An 8,126-nucleotide genomic window follows, 5' to 3' on the forward strand; every position below is an offset into this window, starting at 1 on the left:
CCGCTGCATCGGCAGGCGGACTCTCAACCACTGCGCCACCAGGGAAGCCCCCTCCCTTTCTTTTGTACACCCCACCTACTACCAAAAAGGAGCTGGGGCGGGAGCCCATAGGTGGCAGGATAGGTAAAGGGAGCCCAGAGACCACGGGGTGAGGGCAGGGGAGGCTGGGGAGATGGGGTAGTTACCATGCCAGCTTGTCACTGCTCGCCCACACAGGATATATGGGGAATGGGAATAGCGGTCATCAAGTGTGTGCAGGAGGGGCACCCCACATGGTCGCAGTCCTTGAGGATGCACAGGTTTCTGCCCACCTTCACTCAGCCAGGGCATGGGGTTGCTTAAAGGCTTCAAATCCCAGCTCTGCCACTCACTGGCTGTGTGACCCCAGGCTAATTACCTATTGCTCTGAGCCTCAGTTTCCACACATATAAATAGGGATAATTGGCATACTCACCTCATAGCCTTGTTGTGAGGATGACCTGAGTTAATGCGGGTAACTCACTTAGCATGGTTGCTGGCACACGTGAGAGCCGTAGGAGTGTTCTCTATTGTTATCCCTCAGATCAGCTCAGGTTCCCCTGGAGAACACTCAGAGTCTCCTGAGCACCTGCTTTGTGCCAGCACCAAGCCCAGGGAGCCAAGGATTCATCACTCAGGCCCCTCCCGTGCCCTGGGCTAAGCCACCAGCCTCAGGGCCTGGGGCTGAGTGTGCAGATTTGACATGCAGGGGGAACGGCCTGTGAGAATTGGTGTGTTGGCTCCCACTGCTGGCTGACAGACATCCTGATGAAATATGTCATTTTAAAACATTTTTAAAAGAAATTTCCGGAAACCTCTCTTAACCCCATGGGAGCCATAAGTAGCCTGAACTGTTGTCAGGTTCTAGTCTTGGCTTTGAGATGACTTGCCGGAGACCCTCCCTTGTCTGGGCCTCAGTTTCCTCATCTGTAAAACAGGGCAGCAACTGTATCCACCCGAGAGGGTTGACCCTGTGTGAGGCTGCTTGTGAAATGTGCTTCGTAAACTCGAAAGCACCTTAACAGCTGTTGGGATCTTTTGGTTCTGTTTCTGGTCATTCAGGACACGGTCACGGGCAGATGCCTGTGCGGTGTCATGCTGGCCCTGGGCGCGGGCATCCATGGGATGCCGGCTGTACTATCAAGGGCTCCCTGAGTAGTGACCTCACTAAAACCCTTGAATTTTGTGATTTCCAGAGAACGTGGAAGGCCCCCCAGGCAGCCTGGCCTCTTCCGGGGGAAATGCTGGTAAGTGTCTTATCTTATCTGTTAGTTCGTTCCACAAATGTTTTTGGAGCAGCTCCACATGCTGAGGATGACGCTGCGGGAGAACCGGAGGTCAGCCCTGCCCTCGAGAGCTCAGTCCAGGAGGAGGGGTTTGAAAACTTCACCCCCAAACAACCAGACAGCCAAGGTTCAGGGGTGGCTGGACGCAAAGCCTAGGCTTTTCAGGAGACACTCAGCCACGGGGCAGGATCATTTATAAATGAATATTGACTATTTTCTCTGCTCAGAATCCTTCAGCGGTTCCCCCTTTTGCCTTTGGGATAAAGTCCCCAAGCCTTTCGTGGTCTGCACTGTCTCGCTCCAACTGCATCTCCAGCTTACTCATTTCATTGAAATCGCACTGGCCTCCTTTCCATTCCTGGAAATCTACTCGCTCCCTCCTGCCTTAGGGCTGTTGCCTGTGCTGTGCCCACTGCCTGGAGCTCTCTTCCAACCTCATCACGTGGCAACTTCCTATCTGTCCTTCAGGTCTCAGCTCAAATGTCCTGGATCCCCAAGACCCAGGGTCCCATTATACACCCTCTGTGCACCTGCCCACTTGCTTACTAATGTGTTTCATGGCTGTTACCAAATGATTATTTATGTGATCATTTGTTTGCTCTAATGGTCCTATGGCATTGTAAGCTCCATGATAACAGGGACCCTTGGGCTCAAGGCTTGGCATATGGTAGGGGCTCAATCAATGTTTGTGGAGTGAATTTATGATGAGTATTAAGCTAAGGCTTCGAGGAGGCGGTGGCATTTGAGTAAGACTTGAAAGAGGGTGTAATTTCACGCTGTAGGGAAGAGAGAAGGGCTTCCTGCTTCGGGTAGCAGACAGGCACATGGTAGGGACACAGCCCATTTGGCTTGGCAAAGAAGCAGAAAGGGACGTGTGAGAGAAGCTTGGAGAGGTGGCTGGGGCCAGGCGAGGGCTTTGTGTTCCAGGTGGATGAGAATTTACTTGAATTCTGAAGCTCCTTGGGGCCCACCAACAACCTCTGAGCCAGGGGTAGTAGGGTCAAAGCTGGCTTCTGGAAACTGTAATGAGTTTGCTGCAGGGATGGGTGGGCCGGGAGAAGAGGCTGCAATCAACAAGACCAGTTGGGAGTTGGAGAATCCATTGACTCTGCTGCTTTCTGTTTCCCCGGAATCACACATGGGCCTTGGAGTTATCCTGTGAGCTCCCGGGGAGATGCAGGGCAGTGATGAGGAACCTCACAGGGCATGACTGCTTCCAGAAGACAATCACCTTGGTGGCAGGGGAGCCATTCTTGAATCCTTGGAGGGAGAGATGGAGTGGAGGGGACATTGATGTCCACACTTGTCACACCTGTGTCCTGGTGCTTTCCCTGTGGCCCAGGAATTGTGACACTGGGGGGCCAGCCTGTGGCAGATGATGAGCAGCAGCATTTCCCTCAAAGCCCAGCAAACAAGACCCACCTCTGCGCATCCCACGGGGGTGCAGCTGTTGTGGTCAGAAGAGCCAGGATTCTCAAGAAGGACCTGGGGACGAGTCTCAGATCTACCACTTAGCAGCTGTGTGCCTCTGGGCATCTTGTTAGCAATTCTGGGCTTCAGTTTCTTCAGCTGTGAAGCGGGGGCTACTTGGGTGTTGTGAAGGTTAAGTGTGAGGACACACACGGAGCCCCAGGCTCAGGGAACACTGGAGGCGCAGGACGTAGTGGCTGTATTATGGCCACATTTTTCTCTACGGTTTGAATTCTTCACAGGAAGCTGGGGTTTCAGGCTTAAAATGAAGAGCATGTCAACAAAGCAGGACGGAACAAAGTCTTTTCCCAGCATGCCTCAGCATGCAGCACTGCCTTCCCGTGGAGCCCAACAGTGATGGGGCTAAAAGTCTTGAGCTTTCAAGCAGAAATAATCCCAATGGAAAGGAGCCTCCCTATTGTTCTCTTGTGATAAAGCGATGCAGGGGCTCTGCAGCCTGACCTGCCTGGTTGCAGATTCCAACTCTGCCTAGCTGTTCGGTGACTCAGTTTCCTCATCTGCAGAATGAGGTAATAATAGTACCCACCTCGGAGAGCTGTTGTAAGGACTAAGCAAGTTAGAGCAGGTGAAGTGCTTAGACATGGCTTTGTCACTGCTATTGTTAGATCATTCCATCTTCACTTTAACACTCTGCAGTGCTGTAAGTGACTCAGTGGGGGCTCGGGGGCCAGAAGCCTGAGTTCAAACCAGCTCTGCTGCTTGCTAGCTGTGTGACCTCCGGCAAGTCTCTTAACCTCTCTGTGTCCATTTCCTGCTCTGCACAATGAAGATGACAATCCCTGCCTCCCACTGTTGTTGCGAGCAGTGAGTGGGGTCAGCCAGGTAAGGGACCCGACTTCCTGGAGGCAGGCAGACCACTCGGCCCCTCCTCCCACGCATTCCAATTTCCAGATGAAGAAATTGAGACTCAGAGCCATTGGATGATTTGCTAAAGGACACAGATCAGTGAGACCAGGCTACACCCCCAGCTCCGTGACCTGTGCTGGGCCACCATGCCAGGGACTTCCCAGGGAGACTTGAGGCACTAGTGGCAGGAGTGTTGAGTGGGCTGAAGGGTGATCTTCTGTGAGGCCAGGCAGCAGCGGCCTCCCGTTGCTCAGCTGTGTCTCCTCCAGTGTCCCGAGTGTGCTGATGCACGGCTCCTGCTGCTGTCGGTTAGGCCTGGGTCTTCCAGGCATGGGGTCTGCGGGTCCAACGCCTGCAAACTGCCCAGTCTCCAGGGCTTTACCATGTCACCTGTGAGGAGAGACTGGTGTCGACGCTGCTGTCCCCTCAAGTCTGTTTCCCTATCCACCTGCAAACTTTGGGACCCACCAACTGTCTCTTTCCAGTGTTTACCCAGTGCTGGGAAACTTGGTGGTTAAGAGTGCAACCTCTAAAGACCTGGGTTCAAATCCCAGCTTGGCCTCTTCTATGCTGTGTGACTTGGGACAAGTTGTTCAACTCTCTGCCCCTTAGTCGTCCCGTTTGTAAAGTGGAGATGAGAACAGTACCAACCTCATCATGTCGCTACAGACACACAGTGCCTGTTCCCAGTAAGCTTGGATTCCTCTGGGCTGTATCGTCATTATTCATGTTATCATGTTTATGGTTATGGTGCCTTACCCTGCAGAGGATGCCAGAGACCCGAGGGAAGCAGGGGTGTCTGCCCTGTGAATACTCACGGTCCTGTGGGAGAGGCAGACACAGGCACAGGCAGCCCAGTGTGACCAGTGAGAGCTGAGGAGGAGGGAGCCACGACTTGGGGCCTGGAGGAATGAGGTGGAAGGCAGGGTTGAGGGGCAAATCTCCTGAGCAGAGGGCACTGTGAGACCCTGTGGAACCACTTCATGCCAAGTGGGTCACCGATACAAGGCCCTGTAGGACCCCACCCCTGCCCACCTCTGCAGCCCCATCTCTCGTTCCCCTAGCCCTGCGCTGCACACAGCCCTCCTGGGACCTGCAGTGGCTGTCCCCACGTGGCTAAGGCTTGGTATTCCCGGACTCTATTTGGAGCCTTCCCCACCCCCTTAGCCTTAGAGCCTGCCCTGCCCTTGCCCCAGAAAGACTTATTCTGAGGCCCTGTGTTCCCTCCATCAGGGTTTACAGCCCAGCACACAGCAGGTGCTCTGTGTGGAATGAAGGCCACCCTTAGGTTTGTACTTTGCGTGGGAAAAGTGCCTGGCTTGGGACAGGCTCTGCCGGACGCTTTGGGGGGTTCGCCACTCTGTTAAGCAGAGGCTTTTTCTGGTAAGTTGTCTCCTGGAGGATTGTGAGCACGAGTTCAGGAGGCCTCCCTCCTGGCGTGCTAGAGTTAGCAGGAGGCCCCTCCCACGAGGAAGGAGAGCTGGGGCCACTGAAGGATAAAGGTGAGGGCGGTACTTGTGCTCAAGAGAGCCAGCGAGTGAGAGGAAGGACATCCGCCTGCCGCTGAAGGCACCGACAGCCCAGCTCACTTCGCACAAGTCACTGATCTGCCGAGCAGGGCCAGTCTCCTCAATCAATCCATGCTGACAGATGGTAGCGGAATCAGTGACCTAGAGGCAGAAGGCTCCATTTGTAATCCCGGAGTGGCCCAGGCGCCTGGAGGAGGGCAGAGGAGTTTGTAATAAAGGGAGTGACACAGGGTTTCCAAAAGCCATCTCGGAGCTGGAGGAGGAGGGAAAGGATTAATTTTGCTTCTGGAATTGAAAACACTGATTCAATTCAATATGTATTTTTTGAGTGGACTGGACTAGAAGAGAGAGAGAGAAGAAAAACAAAAACAAAAAAAATCCCCAACTAATCTACTGTCCTTTCCTTAAACTGTGGTAGGAAAAACAGGATTCTCTTGGGATTGACATATATACACTAATATGTATAAAATGGATAACTAATAAGAACCTGCTGTATTAAAAAATAAAATTGTAAAATTAAAAAAAAAGAAAGAAAAACAGGATTCTCACAGATGAGACAGTGAGAGAACAACAGAAGACACTAATGTGATCAAAGAGGAGGGAGCTCCCAGTTATTGTGCTCTGGCCATTATGGGATCTTGAGCAGTGGCTTAACCTCTCTGAACCTCAGTCTGCTTGTATGTCCACATCATAGAACTGTAGCTATTGCTAATGTGTGCCTGGTACTGTACTGACTTTTTTATACATTTCTCTTTAGATTCCCAAAATACCTTATGAGTGAGGTCATATTATCCCCATTTTACAGCTGAGGAAACCAAGTTTCAGAGAGGTGAAGTGACTAGTCCAGGGCCACACAGCCCAAGCGTAACTCAAATCTGTCTGTTGGTCATAATGCCCACACATGTTCTTTTTCCAAATGGTACTGAAAGGGAAAGTGGCTGTTAGGGGTGAAGAGGTCCAGGCTGGCCTGGCCCTAGGACTGGGGAGGTTTCCAGGTGGAGGTTAACTAGCCATTGTTCCGCCAGGGTCCAAAGGGGTGGGTAGGGGGCTGTAGGGTCAGTCTCAGGACAGGAGGCAGGAACAAACAAGAGCCTGGACTTCAGTTATCTGTCTGCATTCCTTCCCTTCTGCATGAGGCTTTGCATGGCTTGTCACCATCCATTTCAGGTTCTGGTCCCCGAGTCTGAGACCCGAATGAGCTGAGGAAGAAGGGAAAGGAAGGGAAGAACGATGGGGCAGGAGACTCTAAGGAAATGGGCTTCCCTTTTCTTCATGAAGTCTCTGAAGAAATTGAGGGTGCTCCCAACACCGAGTGGAAGCTCTCATGCATCTTTCTGTGTTTGTCCAGAGAACATGGGTCTGTGCTGAGAGTTCCCTCTTTCCCTCTGTAGCTCTGACTCAAGCAGAAGCCAGCACTGGCCTTTTGAGTCTTGGTGCCAAAGAATTTGAAAATGAAACTCATAGAACAATGGGAACAGCCAGAGGGCAGGGCTTGGCGGCCTGTTCAGCTCTGCCCCGGAAGAGACCAGAAGAGACCGGCACCCTGCCTGGCATGCAGGAGGTGCTGGGGAATCAAGTCTCCAAGAATAGCCCTGACCCACATTGGAGCCGGCCCCCACTTTGTGTGATTGGACAGAAGCCAGGAGAAATCACTGCCTTCCCCCGCCACATCCTCCTGGGGTGCCAGAACCAACTCAGGCCTTACCTTAGATTCCTTTGCTGGGGGCAGGTGCTGCCACAGCCAGGACCCTCTTTGCGTGGCCCAAGGCAAGGCAAAGCGTTAATGTCTCTGTCTAGGTGGGGTGAGAGGTGAAAGGGTAGAGCCAGGCCCTGGGGAGCTATGGACCTCAGATATACTGAAACTGGGCCCCCCAGGCCACACCTGGTTCCTTCCTGTCCGCCTCCACCTGCTACCCTCTTCTTTCAATTCCAATTTACTTTCAAGTTGGGTTGCTTCAGGAAAGGAAGCCACATACTCCCTTAACATCTAGGGCAGATGGGGTCTAATTTAGAATCAGCAATTTTAGTCAACGTCAGGGACATCCAGTCCACGCTCTTCTCCTTCCCATTGTACCAACGGTAAACTGAGGCCCGGAGTGGGCAGAGGATTTGGCCAGGGCTCTGGGTGAGCCAGAGGGAGGATCACAGACACTCCAAGTACAACCTAGCCTCACTGGTCTTCTCACTTTTGATAGCAGTGGGTCAGGCGGCACAAACATCTCTGGTTGTTTTACAACCGAGATTTTCTTAAAAAAAAAAAAAAAACGTCAACCATTCCTTTGCTCCATAAAACATACATGAGATTTGCAAGAGAAGACTGGGAACGGCCCGAGGCCTTGGCACCGCAAATCCTCCACCTTATCTCCAAATTAATTCTGGACCCTGGGTCCAGTCAGCCAGGCATGGCAGCTTTTTAATGCCGCCTCAGGCGAAGGCGGCTGGCGTTTGGTGAGCGTCTATTTTACACGTGAGGTTGGTGGGCCTCCCAACTCCTTGCTTGTGTTGCGGAGGAAACTGAGTCCCAAGAGGGCCCAAGTCATTCATCCAAGGACACGGGGCGCCAAGGGGCGGAGGCGTTGAGGGCACTAGGCCTGAGGGCCGGGTGGGCGCTAGGCGGGCAGGAGCCGGCGCCACTAAGCGGGTTACGGGGAGGAGACTGGGCCCTCGCCCGCGGGCTCCCCAAGGCTGACAGAGACGCGATTCTGGCTTTGGCGGCTCCAGGGAACTCCAGAAATCCCAAGGAGACATTCCGGGCCACCAACTCCCCAGAAAGTTGGCTCGCGGCCACTCCCAGGACGGCCGGGAGCTGCGGGCCAAGATGGCACTGACCGAGCGGCGAGACGCGCGCGACACACCCCACGGCTGCCGAGGGGACACCCGCGCGACCCCGGCGGCGGGGCGGATGTCTCCTGCAGCCCGGCGTGCACAGGCCTCGGCGCCGCCGCACGCGGGTGGG

This window comes from Lipotes vexillifer, unplaced genomic scaffold, assembly GCF_000442215.2.
Source record: "Lipotes vexillifer unplaced genomic scaffold, Lipotes_vexillifer_v1.1 scaffold382, whole genome shotgun sequence".
Lineage (NCBI taxonomy): Eukaryota > Metazoa > Chordata > Mammalia > Artiodactyla > Lipotidae > Lipotes > Lipotes vexillifer.